The sequence below is a fragment of the Dermochelys coriacea genome, chromosome 1, assembly GCF_009764565.3.
Source record: "Dermochelys coriacea isolate rDerCor1 chromosome 1, rDerCor1.pri.v4, whole genome shotgun sequence".
In the NCBI taxonomy this organism is placed as follows: domain Eukaryota; kingdom Metazoa; phylum Chordata; order Testudines; family Dermochelyidae; genus Dermochelys; species Dermochelys coriacea.
Window position 1 is genome coordinate 68,764,825 of NC_050068.2, and position 21,850 is coordinate 68,786,674.

A 21,850-nucleotide genomic window follows, 5' to 3' on the forward strand; every position below is an offset into this window, starting at 1 on the left:
CTACATTTTCAATTACAACACAGAATACAAAATGTACAGTACTCACTTTATTTTTTATTATAAATATTTGCACTGTAAAAAACAAAAGAAATACTGTTTTTCAATTCACCTAATACAAGTACTGTAGTGCAATCTCTTTATCATGAAAGTTGAACTTGCAAATGTATAATTATGTACAAAAAACCTACATTCAAAAATAAAACAATGTAAAACTTTAGAGCCTACAATTCCACTCAGTTCTACTTGTTCAGCCAAACAAGTTTGGTTACAAAATGCTGCCCACTTCTTGTTTACAATGTCACCTGAAAGTGAGAACAGGCATTTGCATAGCACTGTTGTAGCCAGCATCGCAAGATGTTTACGTGCCAGATGTGCTAAAGATTCATATGTTCCTTCATGCTTCAACCACCATTCCAGGGGACATGCGTCCATGCTGGTGACGGTTTCTGCTCGAAAATGAGCCAAAGCGGAGTAGACTGATGCATGTTCATTTTCATCATCTGAGTCAGATGCCACCAGCAGAAGGTTGATTTTCTTTTTTGGTAGTTCAGGTTCTATAGTTTCTGCATCAGAGTGTTGCTCTTTTCATATTTCCAAAAGCATACTCCAAACCTCATCCCTCGCAGATTTTGGATGGCACTTCAGATTCTTAAACCTTGGGCAAGTGCTGAAGCTAGTTTTAGAAATCTCACATTGGTACCTTCTTTGTGTTTTGTCAAATCTGCAGCGAAAGTGTTTTTAAAATGAACAATATGTGCTGGGTCATCATCCGAGATTGCTATAAGATGAAATATATGGCAGAAATGGGTAAAATAGAGCAAAAAATTCTCCCCCCCCAAAAGAAAAGGAGTACTTGTGGCACCTTAGAGACTAACAAATTTATTTGAGCATAAGCTTTCGTGAGCTACAGCTCACATGTGAATGATAAAACCCATTGTTTCATGTTCTCTGTGTGTGTATATAAATCTCCCCACTGTATTTTCCACCGAATGCATCCGAAGAAGTGAGCTGTAGCTCACGAAAACTTATGCTCAAATAAATTTGTTAGTCTCTAAGGTGCCACAAGTATTCCTTTTCTTTTTTGCAAATACAGACTAACACGGCTGCTACTCTGAAACCAATTCTCCCCCAAGGAGTTCAGTCACAAATTTAATTAATGCATTATTTTTTTAATGAGCATCATCACCATGGAAGCATGTCCTCTGGAATGGTGGCCAAAGCATGAAAAGGCATATGAATGTTTAGCATTTCTGGCACATAAATACCTTGCAATGCCAGCTATAAAGGTGCCATGCAAAATGCCAGTTCTCATTTTCAGGTGACATTGTAAATAAGAAGCTGGCAACAGTATCTCCTTAAAATAAACAAACTTGTTTGTCTGAGCAATTGGCTGAACAAGAAGTAGGACTGAGGGGACTTCTAGGCTCTAAAATTTTACATGTTTTTGTTTTTGAGTGCAGTTGTGTAATAAAAAAAAATACATTTGTAAATTACACTTTTGCAAAAAAAAGTATCGGGGTAGCCATGTTAGTCTGTATCCATAAAAACAATGAGGAGTCTGGTGACACCTTAAAGACTGTGACAGGGTCGGACCAGATGGCTACAGGAGAGTAATAGAAGGCAGATGTATTAGCCTCAGATTAAGTAGGTCCCTTTTCCCTGGGTAAGGTAACAGGGAAGGTTCCAGAACAATCAGGAACCTTCTGGAGACAATTAAGACAGACAGGCTGATTAGAATACCTGCAGCCAATCAAGAAGCTGCTAGAATCAATTAAGGCAGGCTAATCAGGGTACCTGGGTTTAAAAAGGAGCTCACTTCAGTTTATAGTGCGCGTATAAGGAGCTGGGAGCAAGAGGCGCTAGGAGCTGAGAGTGAGAACACAGACTGTTGGAGGACTGAGGAGTACAAGCATTATCAGACACCAGGAGGAAGGTCCTATGGTGAGGATAAAGAAGATGTTGGGAGGAGGCCATGGGGAAGTAGCCCAGGGAGTTGTAGCTGTCGCACAGCTGTTCCAGGAGGCACTCTAGACAGCTGCATTCCACAGGGCTGGAACCCGGAGTAGAGGGCGGGCCCGGGTTCCCCCCAAACCTCCGAACTCCTGGTCAGACACAGGAGGAGTTGACCTGGACTGTGGGTTCACGAAAACGGCCAAACTAAGGGCTGCCGTGAAGCTCCAAGGCGAGCAAATTCACCAATAAGCACAAGATCCACCAAGGTAGAGGAAAAACTTTGTCACAAGACTAACAGATTTATTTGGGCATAAGCTTGCATCTGAAGAAGTCGGGTTTTTACACATGAAAGCTTATGCCCAAGTAAATCTGTTAGTCTTTAAGGTGCCACCAGGCTCCTCGTTGTTTTCATGATAAAGAGATTGCACTACAGTATTTGTACGAGGAGAACTGAAAAATACTATTCTTTTGTTTTTACAATGCAAATATTTGTAATAAAAATAATAATATTAAGTGAATACTGTACACTTTTTGTTAACATAAGAACGGCCATACTGGTTCAGACCAAAGGTCCATCTAGCCCAGTATCCTGTCTTCCAACAGTGGCTAATGCCAGGTTCCCCAGAGGGAATGAACAGAACACATAATCATCAAGTGATCCATGTCCTGTCACCCATTCCCAGCTTCTGGAAAACAGAGGCTAGGGACACCATTCCTGTTCATCCTGGCTAATAGCCATAGATGGACCTATCCTCCATGAATTTATCTAGTTCTTTTTTGAACCCTGTTATAATCTTGGCCTTCACAACATCTTCTGGCAAAGAGTTCCACATGTTGACTATGCGTTGTGTGAAAAAATACTTCCTTTTGTTTGTTATAAACATGCTGTCTATTAATTTCCTCTGGTGACCCCTAGTTCTTGTCTTATATGTGGGATAAATATTCCCTCATATTCACTTTCTCCTACCATTCATGATTTTATAGACCTCTATCATCTTGTCTCTTAATCATCTCTTTTCTAAGATGAACAGTCCCAGTCTTTTCAATCCTCATATAGAAGCTGTTCCATACCCCTAATAATTTTTGTTCCCTTTGTCTACACCTTTTCTAATTCTAATATATCTTTTTTGAGATGGGGCGACCAGAACTGCATGCAGTATTCATGGTATGGGTGTACCATGTATTTATATAGTGGCATTATGATATTTTCTATTTTATTATTTATCTCTTTTCTGGTGGTTCCTAACATTCTGATTGATTTTATGACTGCCACTGGACATTGAGCAGATGTTTTCAGAGAACGATCCACAATGACTCGAAGATCTCTTTCTTGAGCTGATTTAGACCCCATCACTTTTTATGTATAGTTGGGATTATGTTTTCCAATGTACATTAAAATGCCTTTATCAACATTGAATTTCATCTGCCATTTTGTTGCCCAGTTACCCAGTTTAGTGAGATCCCTTTGTAACTCTTCACAGTCAGCTTTGGATTTAACTATCTTGAGTAATTTTGTATCATCGGCAAATTTTGCCACCTCACTGTTTACCCCTTTTCTCAGATTATTATTGAATATGTTGAATAGCACTGGTCCCAGTACAGACCCTTGGGGAACACGACTATTTATCTCTCTCTCATTTTGAAAACTGAACATTTATTCATACCGTTTGTTTCCTATCTTTTAACCGGTTACCAGTCTATAAGAGGACCTTCCCTGTTATCTCATGTCAGCTTACTTTGCTTAAGAGCCTTTGGTGAGGGACCTTGTCAAAGGTTTTCTGAAAATCTAAGTACACTATGTCCACTGGATCCACCTTGTTGACTCCATCAAACAATTCTATTCGATTGGTGAGGCATGATTTCCCTTTACAAAAAACATGTTGACTCTTCCCCAACAAATTATGTTCATCTATGTGTCTGACAATTTTGTTCTTTACTATAGTTTCAACCAGTTTGACCGGTAGTGAAGTCAGGCTTACTGGCCTGTAATTGCTGGGATCATTTCTGAAGTCCTTTTTAAAAATTGGCATCACATTAGCTATCCTCCAGTCATTTGGTACAGAAACTGATTTAAATGATAGGTTACAGACTAAAGTTAGTAGTTCTGCAATTTCACCTTTGAGTTCCTTCAGATGGTGAATACCATCTGGTCCTGGTGATTTTATTACTTTTTAGTTTATCAGTTTGTTCCAAATATCCTCAATCTGGGACAGTTCCTCAGATTTGTCACCTAAAAAGAATGGCTCAGGTTTGGGAATCTACCTCACATCCTCAGCCATGAAGACCAATGCAAAGAATTAATTTAGTTTCTCCGCAGTGGCCTTATCATCTTTGAGTTCTCCTTTAGCATCTTGATCGTCCATTGGCCCCACTGGTTGTTTAGCAGGCTTCCTGCTTCTGATGTACTTTAAAAAATTGCTATTACTTTTTGAGTCTTTGGCTAGCTCATCTTCAGATTCTTTTTTGGCCTTCCTAATTATATGTTTACACTTCATTTGCCAGAGTTTATGCTCCTTTCTATTTCCCTCACTAGGATTTAACTTCCACTTTTTAAAGCATGCCTTTTTGCCCTTCACTGCTTCTTTTACTTTGTTGTTTAGTCACGGTGGTACTTTTTTGGTTCTCTTACTATGTTTTTTAATTTTGTATATACATTTAAGTTGAGCCTCTATTCTGGTGTCATTAAAAAGTTTCCATGCAGCTTGCAGGGATTTCACTTTTGGTGCTGTACCTTTTAATTGCTGTTTAACTAACTTCCTCATTTTTGTGTAGTTTCCCTTTCTGAAATTAAATGCTACAGTGTTGGGCTGCTGTGGTCTTCTCCCTGCCACAGTGATGTTAAATTTAATTTTATTATGGTCACTATTACTAAGCGGTCCAGCTGTATTCATCTCTTGGACCTGATCCTGTGCTCCACTTAGGACTAAATCAAGAACTGCCTCTCCTCTTGTGGGTTCCAGGACTAGCTGCTCCATGAAGCAGTCATTTAAGGTCTCAAGAAACTTTATCTCTGCATCCTGTCCTGAGGTGATATGTACCTAGTTTATATGGGGATAGTTGAAATCCCTCATTATTACTGAGGTTTTTAAATTTTAATAGCCTCTCTATCTCCCTGAGCATTTTACAGTCACTCTCACCATCCTGGTTAGGTAGTCGGTAATATACCCCTCCTGCTATATTTTTATTATTAGAGCATGGAATTACTATCCATAGAGATTCTAGGGTACAGTGTGGTTCATTTAAGATTTTTACTTCATTTGATTCTACTCTTTCTTTCACATATAATGCCATTCCCCCACCAGCACAACCTGTTCTGTCCTTCCGATATATTTTATACCCTGGTATTACTGTGTCCCATTGATTATCCTCATTCCACCAAGTTTCTGTGATGCCTATTATATCAATATCCTCATTTAATACAATCTAGTTCACACATCTTATTATTTAGACTTCTAGGATTGGTATACAAGCACTTTAAAAACTTGTCACGTTTTAGCTGTTTACTATTACATGATGTAATTGAATGGGACTTTCTTCCATTTGACTGTTTCTCAACAGATACTTCCTGTATTTTATTATCTTCCATCCTTTACTCCTTACTAGGACATATAGAATCTCCATTAATAGATACTTCCAGTGATATCTCTATCTGAAACACATGCTCCTCTATACCTGTCGACTTCCCCCCAGCCCTTAGTTTAGAAACTACTCTATTCTGTGTTGTAATAGAAATCAATATATTTGAAAACGTAGAAAAACATCCACAAATATTTAATGAATTTCGATTGGTATTCTATTGTTTAACAGTGCGATTAATCACAATTAATTTTTTTAATCACAATTAATTTTTGAGTTAATTGCCTGAGTTAACTGAGATTAATCGACAGCCCTAGTATTAATAACACTTTATTAAAAAAAGCGTAGTGTGCAATTACATCTTTGGATGCAATTATCACACTTGCATATACAAATTGTTACATTTTTTACATGAGTAAATGGCCAGTTAGACACACAGCTGAACATTTGCACACACAATTGCAGTAACTATATGAAAAATGGGACATTTATTTTTGTGTACACCTGGCTTTTTGAAAATAATCCCTAGTTGGTTTATACACTATATATTAAGTAAATACTGTGTAAATAACTGTTGCTGTACATGCAGTGAATGCCCAGTAGCTGAACTAGTTGCACAGTCACAACTAATTGGTACACCTAAAAGTACAAACTGTAACACCTTTAAAGTTGAATATTATTATTCCATTTTAAATATGAGGTATTTTGCTGTTGTGTACATTGAGCTATTTTGGGGATATTTTGTAAATAAAAATGTGTTAAAGAAATAATATAATTATCTATTAAAGTTTTTATAGTTTTTAGGGTATTTTTTATAGAAGCCTACTGGTTTCATCTTTATTAGATTCTATATGAGTTCACACTAATGTAAATACACTGAACATTATTATAAACAAATGAAATACTTGCTGAATTATAGCTAGCTCATAGGTAGATAGAAATAATTTTCATATGGCATATGTTTGCTAACAATCTGTACTCCAAAGTAAACTTGTATGGAGAAAGGTAATTCTGTTTCAGAAGTTTTCAATATATAAACATTTGGTTTTGTTTCTATTAGGAACAAACACCCAAATTACAAAATTCATGATGAAAGGGAAAACCCTGGGGTAACTCTGGGACAGTCCACCTGGTTGACTGCTTCGGAGCCACACTCTCTGGAAGCCCAAGGGTCCTTGACCCAGGGCCAGTCTACCTGGCTCACTGTTCTAGAGTCACAGACTCTGGAAGACCAGGGGTCTGTGACTTCTGGGCAGCCTCTCTGGCTGATTGTCCTGGAACTGCAGTCCCTGGAAGTCTGGACTCTCCAGCAGCTCAGCAAATGGCCTTTAGAGGAACCAGGCAAGTGAGCTGGTACAACACCAGACAGTTTTAGAAAGTTGCCCAGCAGAGGGGTCCTGCCTTGTTTCTGGAGGAACTTCACTGAAATCAAAATGTCTTCACAGACTGTTTCCATTTCAGTAAATTGGTAAATTCTGACAAAATAAAAAAAAACAAAACCCTTTTGTCTGTATTTTTCCAACCAGCTTTACTCTGAAATATGCTTTATATGAGGGGACAGACTGCTCAATTTATTTCCCCTCTCCTATTCTGTCCAAATTAACCTAGAGAAAATTTACCAGACAAACAAAAACATCCCAACTCATTAACCAAATGATGCAATGAAACTCCATGAAAGAGATTTGGACACTAACTCTTTAAAAAGAAACTCACTGAGAACCTGACCCAATTCTCATTGAGGTCAATGAGTGTCTTTCCATTGACTTTAATAGGAGCTAGACTGAAACCTTAAAGGGCACCAGATACACATGTGTTTATTGAACCGTTATTGAATTTCACTAAAGAGACCTTTAAATAGTTTATTGGGATTAAAATGTAACAAACATAAGGGCTAGATTTTACCTGCAAAGACATCCATGCATGGAATTTCCATTAAGTTCCCCATGAAGTTCCTTGAGAATTTACAGGATAAGGCCATAACTCCTTAGGTAACTATATACTGAGGAAAACATATCCTGATTATTCATAAAATATTCATTTAGAATTAACATAATGTAACCAATTTTTAATGTTGAATAAGATAGTCATTGATATTTATTGTTTATAAAATGCCATAGCTTTTTCTTTAGGAGTAAGTAAGTGCCAATTTGGGAACTGTATTTGAAAGCTTGACTTTGTTTTAGACATTTGATATTCCCTCTTGTATTGCCAGTCTTAAGGACAATTTCTCCAGTGTTTGCCAAAATATAAACATATGGAAAAAATTCAACATTTAGCACTAAACGCTAAGCACTTTACCGCATGACTCTCAACACAGTGTAATAAAATCTGACAAATAAGCCATTACTGTTGGAGGGAAAGCTTTTAAATCAGGTCTTAACTACTTTTATTAAGGGCTTGAAGGTAATCAGTGAAATTATATTTTTCCCCCCTGTGTATTTATGTCTCTGTCTGCCAGTTACAATTAATCTACTACCTGTTGTGAAACACAGACAACCAGATAATACAAGCAATTAGCAAGCATTTCTCACTGCTGAAAAAAGTATTATTTCCTCAAATGTATGTTCCCCAAGGGAGACAACGGTATGGAGGTGACATTTTGTTCCCATCTTTTCCCAAAAGATACTTTGTTGTTTCCTTCTTATCCCAATTGATCAGTAACTTTCAGTGAATGCTGACTAGTAATATAGCAATATGTTCTGTTGCACTGAAATACCATTAAAACTCAAGTTCACAGACAACGCCATTCCATGACAGGCTTGTATATGGGCATCAACATGAAATATTTTAGATGTGTTTCTTGATTATATTACTCTTTGTTCTCTTTTATATTCCCCCTCCCCCAGGCACTTCCATTGTCTATTATACTACCTATTAATGTGGGACTTGATGCTCTCCTCAGTAGGTACCTTCAGTGAAACAGAGCAGGTGGGACTGGGGCATAGAAGAGGTTGGTATTTCTACAGGTTGTCATGTTTTGAACCTCCACAGCAATTCCATGTGGTGGAGACACTCCACAGTGAACTTGGGGAGGGATTTCAGGGTAAAATGGGAAGGAATCAAATTGTTGCAACTCTCTGTGTCATGTTTCCAATAGTACTCAGAAAATTTCATCTGAGAAAGTCCCATATCATGTGCAGCTACTCCTTTCTATACCCTCCACATTTATTGAATAGGGTAGTAGAGCACAGCCTTGGAAGACTGCATCAATGGCCATATGGCTCCTAAGGGAGCCTTGCTGCAATGTGGGAGGATTTCCTGCTGTAAGTGTGGGGGAGCAGATCATCACAAGGTATGGCCTAGGAGCAGCATGGTTGCACTCTGCTTATCTCAGAGGTCCTCAGGGGCTGGCAGAGACTCTCCTCTCTTGCTTATGTTTCTTTTTGCTGTTGGAGGAAAGCATTGGATCCTTAATTTGTTTGGTTATTGGGGCATACATTATGGTCCTTCTTCTCTAATCTGGCCAAGAAGTTGATGGGTTCAAGGTGAGGGAGTGGGTAGTGGTGGTGGCAAATGTGGATCCTTGTAGAGATGTATTTGAAAGCTGGTGCTGGAACTAATGGACTTGAGAAATTCATGTACCAGCTGCATTTAAACAAGAAGTTAAGGAAATTTCAAGAAATGAGAGACTTGTATACTTGATTTATGAAGTAGAGTATACTAGAAACACTAATCAGGGCTAGTTTCTAGGGAAACACCCAGAAAGCTATAATTTAATTAAGGATAGTCAGTACGATTTCACAAAAAGGAGGCTGTAGCCACCATTTGATTTATTTTAAAGAAATAACAAAAAGCTGAAGAAGGAAAGACAGGGATATAATTAACTTTCTTATGCATTTTCTATTCAGTACACAGGCTGTTAGCTACACAGTTCCTATTAGAGAAGTAAATTGTGTAGATGAAACCGTACTTTGAAAATGTAGGGTCTGCAAGATAACAAATAGATTGTAGAGATGTTCTACTTGCTTGCACTGGCTTGGAACTCAAAGATAGAGGGTAATTGCTAAATATTTAGAGAGAGGAAGGGAATGCCCCAGGATCAGTATTAGAAACAGTTCTGTTCACTTTGCATAGCAATAACCTGGAGCTAGGAATGTGCAATAAAGAGATAAAATGTCCTGAAACAGGTCTACTAGTCACTGACAAAAGAGGGCAATATAATTCAAAATTACTTGAATAGACTGGAAGCCTGGGCAGATACATGGCTTATGCACGTCAGCACTGAGAAATGTAAAATACTGTAGATTGGGGCAATATGATATTAAAAATATTCAAAGGAAAATAGTCAGATTACATAATTCTTTGGGGGAATATTTGAGTGTAGCAAAGTCTGAAATAGTAAATAGCAAAGCAATAAATAAATGCAACACCCATTTATTATTAATGTTTTTATATGCCATCATTTGTGTCATGCATAACATGGTCCATGTATCAAGGAACTTACAAGCAAGGACACTGTTCTTACTCTCCTTGAAGTCTCATTGTTTTCAATGGAAGCAGGATTTGGCTCTAGGTTCAAAAAGACATTAGAACCTTTCAAAAATAAATGCCTGATTTAGGTTTCATTAGGTCTACATAGGAATGTTGGATCTTTATTGCCAAGATTGTGAAAAGGAGTGGATTTAGTAAGAGGAAGTGGCATGTAGAAAAAAAAAAGATTGGGCCAGATCCTCATGTGGTATAAAATGAAACAGCTCCACTGTGTCCACAAAAATAATGAGGCGTCCAGTGGCATCTTAAACACTAGCAGATTTATTTGGGCATAAGCTTTCATGGGTAAAAAACCCACTTCTTCAGATGCAGGAGTGAAGATTACAGATGCAGGCATAAATATACTGACACATGAAGAGAAAGGAGTTACTTTACAAGTGGAGAATCAGTGTTGACAGGGCCAATTCAATCAAGGTAGATGTGGTCCACTCCCAATAATTGATGAGGTGTCAATAACAAGAGAGGTCTGTTGATATCTGGCCCACATATCGAGTCTTTGGCCTCCCCCTAGGTCATCTTCTGTCCATCATTGCAAGGGTCATCCTACTGATATAACTGTTGGGTCTCTGCTGTACATGTCAATATCAACGTAGCCTAGCCTTCTTCAACTTGTTTTCAGTTGGGACAACTTGTATTAGGTCTCTCTCAACTTCATTTTGTTTCCTATTAACAAAACAGGTGGTGTGGTGGGGAAGCTATTAATTATTATTTTTGAACTTTTTTTATTAAGCCAAGTTACAACAGAATGTTAATATACTGCATCGTACATCACTTATTACTTATTCAGGGTCAGGTAAATATTCAAAGAATCTGGTGAAAGATTCTGACTTGCTGGCTGGGGAGCCCTCCACCTCTGAATATGATAAAAGGGTGACCACATTTCTAAATATATCATCCTCTTTTTGGTACTTCTTTTGTGCATGTGGTTGGTGTGAAAGCTTTTCCATAACAAAGATAGTCCATATTTTACTATACCACAATTTCACAGGCGGAGTCACATTTTTCCAATAATGTACAATACAAAATCTGGCTGCTAACAATAAAAAATACATTAATTTGTCATTCAATTTAAAATATTGATTCTTTTATGGAGCATTAAGTAAACAGGTAAAATACTCTCTAGGAAGCTGTCATTTTGTAAAAAGATGAGTCTCTAAAATTTCATCCCAGAACTGTTTAGAATTTCTTCTTTTTGCAGGAGGATTGTTTGTTGAAGCATTGCCAGCCCTGGACACAACATCCACATGTGCAAATATGTTGTTCTTTTCTTTTCAACAGAACGCCTCCCTAGTAGCAAAAATATGGTGGATCTTAACTGGAGTCAAATACCATCTGTACAGTAATTTATAAAAATTTCTTCATGAGCTACACAAATTGAAGATGTATATCCCCTTTCCCATATAAAGACTCATTCATTTGGATTAGTTTCTTTGTCAATTCACTCTCCTATCTTTTCATCTGGGTTGTTTACTTAACATCTTTTTCAGTTAAAATTGTATAAAGAATTAAATCTTTTGTTCCAGTTTTCACCTGGGTCAACTCCTCAAATGTGGTTAAAGAAAAGTCCAGATACAGCCTTCTAGTATCCAGATTTCAGAATAACATGTTTGACTTGTAAATATTGAAACTATTGGATCTTCATATTATTTACATTATTTCATACCTCTTGGTATGATCTCAAATCAGTAGCCAGGAACAGCTGCCTGAATTCAGTAATCTCAGCTCTTTACCCACAAAAAAAGTCACTTTGATATTTCCTAGGGGTAAATTCGTGATTTGTAATGAAAGTAATTAAGGGAGATGGCTCCAGTGACAGGAATCTAGAAAATTTGTCCAAAGCTGCAAAGATGGTCTGGATGAAACAGTGACTTTTTCTTTTTCATATTGAGCTTTCTAAGTCTCTCACTGTAAGGCAGGTTTGTTGGAATTCAAATAATTCTTGCAGCTCTTGTCTGAACACTTTCTGCTTTTAGAAGTGTGGACACCAGAAATGGACTCCGTATTCCAGTAATAGACTCACCAATGTTGTATTCAGAGGTAGCATCACATCGCCAGAACTACTTATTATTGCCATGCTTATGTATCCAAAGATTGCGTTCACCCTCTTAGATTTAACATTACACGGGGAGCTCATGTTCAGTTGGGTATCTATTATTACCCTTTTCAGTGTCACTGTCTTCCAGCATCTCCATCTGAAAAATGTGACCTATATTTTTTTGTTCCTAGATGTAGACTTTGTATTTGATTGTACTAAAATGCATGTTGTTCTAATGAGCCCCCCTTAACTAGTGATCCAGATCTGTATAACTGACCTGCCCCCATCATTATTTATCACTTTGCCAAATCACGGTGTCATCTACCAATTTTACAGCAATGATTTTATGTTTTCTTCCAGAGAAGAAGGCAACTGCTAAAGATTTTTAAATGTAAGTTAGTTGTAAAAAATATTTTATCTCAAAAAAAGGACCTATGGAAGATGTATTTCCTTCTGTTCTAAAAATGTCTCCAACACTGACAAAGTTTCAGGATGAATTTGAAACTATTGCAATATTAAGCCTAGCATACCATAATATTTACAATGGTATGCAACATTATATATTTCCTCATGTATATTCTGACAGGATCAGGCCAGATGGCTACAGGAGAGTAATCCTATTGGTATCTGGGAAGTGGGCCGGCGAAGCCCATCCACTGCTAAAGGATCCCCCCCCCCCGCCTAAAAGGGGGATCCACAGGACCTAGATACCAAATAATTCTGGGGGACAACTAATGAAACAACAGGGACAGGAGTGTGGTCAAAGGGTCAAACGAAGGGAACCGGATGGGGACATTGAGCAGAGAACCCCGGACAGCGCCCACTGCTCCTCAAAGGCATCAAGGGAGTCAGAGGACGCCGCCCAGAGGAACTCTGCCCGGATACGTGAACGGACGGAGGATCGGATATAGGCCCCACAGTCACAGGAGACTCAAGCGGCCAGCCTCCTCACTCTGGTTTTATAGATGGCCATTTTAGCTAGGGCCAGGAGGAGGTTGACCAGGAGATCCCGTGACTTTGTGGGGCCACAGATAGGGAGTGCATAAATGAGAAGGTGAGGGGAGAAGTGCAATCAAAAACGTAAGAAAATATTGGTGAGGAGCCGGAATAGGGGCTGCAGCCTGGAACACTCCAGGTATGTGTGTGCCAGGGTTTCCCTCACGCCACAAAAGGGGCAGCTGTCTGGGATTGAGGTGAACCGTGCCAAGAACATGCTCGTGCTCACGGCTCCATGAAGGAGCCGCCAACTGACATCCCCGGCAGGCCTCGGGACTAAGGTGGAATATAGGCTGGCCCACTGGGGCTCCTCACCCTCCAAAGGTGGCAGGAGGTCCCGCCATTTTGTATTGGGGCGGGACATGAGGGTGAGGGCATGAAGGGTGTGGAGCATGAGCGTGTATAGATGTTTTCTTGGCACGATTTGAAAGCAGACGGGGCGCATCTTGTGCAGCCGGCTTACAGTGAAGGGGTGAGGGGGTCGGTTGAGTCCACGGGTCAGGGATCCAGTTAAAAGATCCGGCTGGCCTGGGGTAAAGGGTGGGCACGGCGTGCCCTCATGCAGGACCCGGTCAAGATAAATCCAAGCAGCGGGCGGCAAAGCGGCCTTCATCTCCTGAAGTATGCGCCGGGGAGTACAAGGTCTGGAGAGCCCCATGCGCTGAGCGAGCATCAAGGGATCCAGCCAGTCTCCCCGGTCATAGTCCAAGAGCTCTCCGACTCTTGTGACCTCTGCCAGGACCAACCTCTGGTGCACCGAGCGGGACTGCGCCACCTGCACACGGAGCTGGGGTTGTGTAGCAGGGGCTCCGTGAGGAGAACTGCCCCCTCGGTGGCCGCCACGGACCTGGTCGTTGAAAAGAGTTTCCAAGTCCGGAGGTGGTCCTGGTAGAAGACCGGCAGCCCGGAGAAGTCTAGTGGATTACCTCTCGGATGGAGATAAAGGAGCTGCTGGTCGTATCGGAGCCCTTGGAAGCGGCGCAGGAAGGCGTGCACCAGTATGCTCCACGCCGGACTACCTGCACCATAAGGGAGCATCTGCAGGGCCTGGAGGCAGAAGACATGGACCTGAGTAAGCAGACATTTCAGGCCCGGCCCTCCCTCCTCCAGGGGTAGATGGAGAACCCCTACAGGGACCCAGTGCAGTCCGGACCAAAAGAACTCGAGAATCGATGTCTGGAGGTTGGCCAGGAAACCCAGGGCTGGGACTAGGGTGTTGAGCCGGTATCAGAGCATGGACAGGACTAGTTGATTAATCACCAGCGCTCTCCCTCAAAGGGAGAGGCACTGGAGTACTCCTGTCCATTTCCGGAGCTGCTCTATCACCCAGCCCTCTAAATTCTGCCAGTTCTCCGGTGGAGAGTGTTGAGTGGCAGAAAGTAGAGCAGGGACCCGTGCTCCAGGGGATGGCCTGAAGCACAGGTGGGAGGGAGCTCGCCTGCCACCAGTCCCCTACCACCAAGCCAGAGCTCTTGATCCAGTTGACCCGTGCGGAGGAGGCTGCTGAATAGATGGCCTGGCAAGCCTCCACCCCCACCAAGTCGCCCGGGTCCTGGAACATGAGGAGCATGTCGTTGGCGTATGCCGACAGGACCAGCCGCAGGTCCGGCTCCTGCAGCACCAACCCTGTCAACCTCCTTCGGAGGAGACAGAGGAAGGGCTTGATGGCCAGAGTGTACAGCTGGCTCAAGAGGGGACACCCTTGCCATACTCCTCGCCTGAAGCTGACCGGTTCGGTCAGAGTCCAGTTGAGCCTGACCAGACACTCTGCGGAGGCGTACAGCGCCCGGAGAAAACCCACAAACTGGGGTCCGAAGCTAAACACTTGCAGAGTGCTCAGGATACACCCATGATTCACCCTGTCGAACACCTTCTCCTTATCCAAGGACAAGAGGGCGAATGACAGACCGTCCCTACACCTAAGTTCCAAAAGGTCTCGGACCAGATATAGGTTGTTTAAGATGCTGCGGCCCGGGATGGTGTAGGTCTGGTCTGGGTGTACCATGTCCGCCAGCATGGACCCTAGCTGCAGCAAGATTGCTTTTGCCACGACTTTGTAGTCCGTGCTGAGGAGCGAGACGGGACGCCAATTTCGTAAATCCCTCCGTCGGCTGGCGCCCCGGGTGTAGTCGCGGCAGAAGAGCCGGGCGCGCACACCTTCCCCAGGTCCCACCACCGCCACGCCGAGGGAAAGGCATGCCGCTGCCCTTGCCAGGCCAGCCAGAACTCCCGGAAGGACGCCACGAAGCCCACATCCTCCAACAAGCTGTTGTTAAAGTGCCAATAGGCCGGCCCCGGCCTCTCTGCGCAGAGAGAGACAGTCACGGTGGCTAGGTAGTGATCGGAGAACGGGGCCGGCCGCATGCTGGAGGAGTGGGCCCGTGAAAGGTGGAAATGTGATAAGTAGATGCGGTCCAACCGGGAGTGGCACGACAGATGGACCTCCACCTGGACAAAGGTGAACGTCGAGATGTCGTCCGGGTGGTGGTCGTGCCAGACGTCCATCAGAGAGTGATGGTCGACTATGCCCCGGAGGACATCCGTGGTGGCCGGGCACTGCTCGGTCCCCGAGTGGTCCTGCTCCTCGAGGGCTGTATTAAAGTCCCCGCCCAGGATCAGGCAGTCGCGAGGATCCAAGGTTCCAAGGAAGGCGGACGCCTGTTGAAAGAAACACAGCCTCTCCGGGCCCGATGTTGGGGCATAGACATTGACAAGATTAACCACGAGCCCCTCCATATGGACCCGGAGGTTCAGCAGGTGGCTCGGCACAGCCTCGGCGACCCCCAGCACCTCGGGCCATAGGTCAGGGGAGAACAGGGTTGCCACTCCAGCCGTATGAACTGTGAGATGGCTAAAGTAGACTCTGTCCTCCCAGTCCAGCCACCAACTGTCTTCGGTGGCCAGAACCATATGGGTCTCCTGCAGGAAAACCACAGAGTACCCCCCCTCCTGAAGGAAGGAGAGCACCTGGGACCTGCGGAGACCCCTCCTACAGCCGCGGGTGTTCAATGTTGTGATGGTAAGAGGCGTCATAAGGAAGGCTGGGGTGGATCCTCGCTGGCAGGGATGCTCGCGGTTCCCGATAGGCAGCGCAACGGTCCGTGACCTACCCCGTAGGTGAGTAAGGAGTCACGGAAGAGGCGGACCCGTGGGTAGGTTGCGGCACCCTGCTTCCCGGTCCTTTTACCCTCCCCCATGAGGGCCCTCTCGACCCGGAGGATAAGATGGAAGTCTCCCCATCGCTGGAGGGTGAGCTGCACCTTGTTACGGGAGCCACGAACGTCCTCAAGGAACTCCCACAGCTCCTCTCACAGCGTATGGGGGGCTGGGGTCACTTTGCTCCGGAGGGACCTCCGACAAAGCCCTGTGGCCCACCGAGATGGGCAGGCAAGGGGCAGACCCCCGACTTGGCATCTGATGGGCTGGCACCACATGGCCCTCCTCAAACCCTGGCTCAATTGGGGGTGGTGGAGGGAAGATAGTAACCCCTGCTGAGTTGGGACTGGGAAATACAGAGGCCGCTCCCTGGGGACTATCCTTTGGGGGCGAGGAGATGGTAGCCCCAGGGACGGCAATGATATCGTGGGAGGTGGAGGGGACAGGGACGGTGTTGACATCAAGGGCAGGGCAGGGATCAGAGTAGGAGCAGAACAGGGGTCGGAAGCAGAGTCAGGGTGAGGGGCAAAGGCAAGATCCTGGGCTTCAGGAGTCACGCAGCTGGAGAGTGGCTGCCCTTGGTGGAGCTCAAGGGACTGGCGGGTGGGAAGGGGGACCTCCACGATGCCGGGCACCATGGCCGGCGGAGTAGCCACAGCATCTCCAGTGGTCCCCGGTCCCTGCCCGGGAAGGAGGTCGGTTGCCTCACGCCCAGAAGGGACAGCCCATGGGGTCCGGGTTCCAGCCGCACGGCACCAGCCATCGCCTCAATGTGCTCGGCGGCCAACAGCAGGGTGCCACCCGCGGCTGGGCAGATGGAAGAGCCCAGGCAACCCTCGGGGACCGGAGCAGAAGCAGCAGTTAGGGAGGAGGGGCATGGAGAAGGGGGGGCAGGGTGAGGTCGCTCAGATCGAGGCCCGCTGGCAGAGGGTCGTCCTCCCCCTGGGTGACCGGGGACAGACCCAGCACCTCTATCTCCTCATAAATGGAGGGGAGCTCCCCTTCCACCACCCCGGAGGTCTCCCTGTGAATGCCCAAAGTGACGCTCGCCTCGGGGCTCACAGGGGCTTCGGATGTTAACGGGGTAGGAGGGGCTCCATCGGGGGCGTTGAAGGGAAGGGGCTCCAATGGAGGGACGGTACTGCCCTCCCGTGCTGCCACGTCTTCCCCAGCTGGCACTGGGGGATGGAACACGCCCGTGGGCAAGGCAGAGGGCTCGGCCTCGGTGCCCCCTTTTTTGGTCTTCCGGGGGGCTTCCACATCGGTGGAAGGGAGCAGAGCTCGAACCTTCCGCTTGCCCTGCTTCCCCTGGACTAGGGCCCAGCCCTCCATGGCATCATCAGGGGGCCGGCTAACGGGGGTTGGGTGGGGAGGCAGGGGCGATGGCTCAGGGACTGTGGGAGGCAGCAGTGAAGTGGCATGAGGGAGGGAAAAATCCCCCTGGGGCGGGCCCTCTCCCACGCTCGGTGGTATCCCTGCCACACGCTCTTCTAGATGCCCCGCCAGACTGCAGGCAGCAGAGGCTGGGCAGTCCCACTCGTCTGGGCGTGCTGGGGAGAGTGCCCCTTGGGCCCGAGTGGGAGCAGTGGTGGACTGAGTAGGAGAAGGGGCAGCTCTGGGTGTCGGGCAACCAGGGGCACCGGCAATGATGGGGCCGGTTCCCCACCGGGACTCGGGGGTCCCGTATGCCCCTCTTTGCCGGGCCAAGGGGCAGTTCCTCCAGACGTGCCCCATCGCCTGGCAGAGGTAGCACCGGGCCTCCCCCATAGAATAGTGCACCCGCTAATGGGCCCCCTGGTAGGGGACTAAAAAGGACCCCTCAAGCGCCTCTCCGTCACGCACTGCCGGCGGCAGTTGAAGTTGCACTTGCCGGCAGAATGAGAGGACGTGATGGAGGGCGAGGTCCTTGCCACCCAGTGAGAGGGGGCTCAGAACAGAAAGGGGCTTCCCCAGGGTCAAGAGGGCGGGTAATAGGGCAGCATTGGGAAGGAAGGGACTGAGGTCAGGATGAGGCGGACGCCCAGGTTGTCCAGCGGCTCCAGCGGGACGAACACGCCTCCCACTGCCAAGTCCTTCTCCACTGCCTCCTGGGTGGTGGCCTCCGATGCTAAAAAGAAGACAACCTTCCCATACATTTTGGAGGCCACCACAATGGCCGTGGGCCCCACCCCCCTCGCCAATGCCCGCATGTAGGTCTCCATGTGGGGCGAGGCAGGCACCAGGAGGCAACGGACACCATGCTTCCTGGTCATGGTGGGAAAGCGGTCCTAGCTGCTATAGATGGTAGTGGAGGCGGTGGGCGGGAGAGATGATGTGGCATCAGGCGGGGGGACTGCCGCCACCTGGGCGTACGCCCTGGGGCCGAGGAAGGGACACCCACAGAGCTGGTGGAGGGAGCAGCGGGTAGGGATGCCGCGGCCGGTGGCAGGGCCGCGGCAGTGGCGGCAGTCCCTGCCATGGAGGGCCTGGTCTTTTTGGTGGGGCCCTTCCCCTTCTTCTTCCCCTGGCCCTTTCTGCCGGCTTGGGGGGCTCCCCCGGAATCCGAGGCGGCGAGAGGCATGGCAGCAGTGGAGATCACTCTGGTGCCCACCGCTGCTGGCGCCTCGGCGGGGGCAGGTGGTTTGGCAGCGGCGGGTGAGGTAGAGGCTTGTGGTGGTGACGGAGGGGCAGGCAGGGGAAAGAGTGTCTGGGGCTGCTGGAGGGGCCCCACCTGTCATGTCCCCCACTATAAGAAGCGGGGAGGGAGGGGAAACACCAGAGAGAGGAGGGGAGAGGGGAGGCAGGTTGACCACTAGGCTGCAGGCAGGGGAGGAGGGTGCTAAAAAGGGGGGGGGGCTAGACAGGGGGGTATCAAGGGCTCATAGGGGACAGTCACCGACTCAGGGTACAAATCCGGCTCCTCTAGCTGCACTAGGGGAAGGAGGTCACAAGAACATTATGGGGGTGCAGTGAAATGGGAGCAAACTCAAACAGGGGAAGAGCACAAGCACATGGGCAGGGGCATGGGTGCATTGGGTAAGGGGCCAATCAGGGAAGAGGTACCATGTGGGGAGGGGGGAGAACCAGGCCAGAGGCGGGACAGGGACCCGAGGAGCTAGCTTCAGGGGCCAGGGCAGGGCAAACAAACAGAAGCTGCAGAGGGAAAAGGGCGGGGCAGGCAAAACAAAACTGAAGCCAGCAAGCTGCTGGGATAAAGGGGAGTGCAGAAAGGCTTCAAGGGGCAGGTAACAAGGGACAAAGCTGGGGGCTTGTTGAAGGGGTCCAGTCAAGGGGGATGGGGGGGGGGGGCGTGTGTCCACGTGCACTTTCAAAAAGTCAGTGTGGACTGACTACTGCTTCAGGCCCTAAAGGTGGTGAAAGGGTGCGGCAGGCCAAGCAAGCAGTGGAGTCCCAGGGGCAGGAGCTGAGGCAGATGGTATGCAGCCAGTGGGGGTGGTGGAGGGGGCAGCGGTGATGGTACTGGTGGGGGTTGGAAGGCAGACACACAGATGGATTGGGGGGCAGCCCAACACCACACCCCGTGTCCCTGGAAACACACTCAAGACCCCCACCACAAGAGCACAGTTTGAAAGTTACTCAGTCTTAAGGCCCCCTCTATGGTGGTCTGCAAAGTCTCTAGGTGCTTCCCCACTGGTGGATGGTCCTCTTCTCCTCAGGGTTCAGCAGCTCCAGGCAGCAGACTCCGCAGTAGCAGCAGCTCCAGGAACTCCAGGTGGTGGTCCAGCCAGGCAGAAAGGACCCCTCTCAGGTGGTGGTAGTCGTGGTATTCACAGCAGCAAAGGCTGGGGTTCCTCACTCCCCCATTCTGGGAGTGGGCCAGCAGCCCCCCCCCAAGGGGCTGCAGTTGGAGCAGTAGCAGCGGGTGGGGGTGGGGCGGTCCAGCAGCCAGCCAGCAACCAGGTAGCAGAGAACGGGGGGAGGCGTGTTGTCTGGCCCAGCCAGAGAAGCAGCTGGAGCAGCCGGGAGAGCCCAGGGACTGGCCTAGCAGTAGCCCTCTTCCTTCTTCTTCTTCCAGGCCAGAGGAATGCAGGAGTATAATAGAAAGGAGAGATGTTGGTCCCAAGTTAAGTAGGTCCCTTTTCCCTGGGTAAGAGAACAGGGAAGATTCTAGAACAATCAAGAACCTTCTGGAGACAATTAAGACAGATAGGCTGATTAGAATACCTGCAGCCAATCAAGAAGCTGCTAGAATCAATTAAGGCAGGTTAATTGGGGCACCTGGGTTTAAAAAGGAGCTCACTTCAGTTCATGGTGCTCTTGTAAGGAGCAAGAGGGATTAGGAGCTGAGAGTGAGAATGTGGACAGTTGGAGGACTGAGGGGTACAAGCATTATCAGACACCAGGAGGAAGGTCCTATGGTGAGGATAAAGAAGATGTTGGCAGGAGGCCCTGGGGAAGTAGCCTAGGGAGTTGTAGCTGTTGCACAGCTGTTTCAGGAGGCACTCTAGACAGCTGCATTCCACAGGGCCCTGGGCTGGAACTCAGAGTAGAGAACAGGCCTGGGTTCCCCCAAACCTCCCAAGTCCTGGTCAGACATAGGTGGAGTTGACCTGGACTGTGGGTCCATGAAAACGGCCAAACTGAGGGCTACCGTGATGCTCTAAGGTGAGCAAATCTGCTAATAAGTGCAAGACCCACCAAGGTAGAGGAGGAACTTTGTCATGATATGTAAGAGGATCTTCCCAAACCCAGCATCAGACCCCATGTCTGCCTCAGTTTTCCCACTCCGTTTACCAATGGATGCATTTATTGTTCAAACACTCTGCCTAAGGGAATTTTACCCTTCAATCTGAGGGGGTTATTCCGAGATCAAGGAGACGTATCTATACTATATCTGATTGAGTGAGCACACTTAAAATGGAGTGTAGCCATGGTGTGTGAGTGCCAGGAGGGACTAGCTATCAGACTTGCCAAACTCATGAGAGAAAAAAAAGATAGAAATTGGGCTTGTTTTTGGCTTAATTGGTTTGTGAGTTGCTTGTTGGCTAGTTTTTGGCTTGCAACTTGTTTGGCTTGTAGCTTGTTGCTTCTTTTTTTGGATTGGCTCCTGGCAAATGGGCAAGTGTGGGAGAGAGTCAGAGACACACAGAAGGCCCATCACAGTCCCAGACTGCACGCAGGGAGGATCTAGTCACATAAAGCATTGGGGTTCTTGGGGATTGGCCCTTTTTTTTGGCTTTGTTTTGAAATGGGATTAGCTTGATTTTTGGCTTATTGTGCTTATTTACCACATGAAAGTTGGTAACTGTGCTAGTCACCCTGAGAACATGGATAGATAGATATTCAGGGCAGGTAGCCTCTCCCACCATTTTCACTGGTACAGCTACACTCTATTTTTAGTGTGCTAGTTCGATCAGAACTAGAATGGATAGGTCTCCTTGAGCTGGGAATTATACCCCCAGCTTGAAGTGAAGACATACCTTTTCTAAACAGCAGGGATCCTCAGCCAGGTCTCTCACCTAGCTGGAGTGGAAAGTCCCGTTTCAGGTCCTTTCCCTAACCCAGTGTCGCCTACAGTTCTCACCCTTGGGTGAATTACTTGTTGGCCTTTATATCCCCAGCTGGGAGGCAGCTGAATAGTCACAGGTGAAGACTAAGCCCAACTCCCTTAAAGGGCCATCCCAGTAGGATAAAGAACATGGG

General features: G+C 46.6%; 1 long non-coding RNA gene across 1 annotated transcript; it reads left to right on the forward strand.

Moving 5' to 3' along the window:
* The first annotated feature begins 1,505 nt into the window (after positions 1-1,505).
* On the forward strand, positions 1,506-10,352 carry LOC122457612. The gene is made up of 3 exons (XR_006277249.1): positions 1,506-1,578; positions 2,282-2,283; positions 10,277-10,352. It is a non-coding gene; the product is annotated as an uncharacterized LOC122457612 (long non-coding RNA).
* Positions 10,353-21,850: the final 11,498 nt, after the last annotated feature.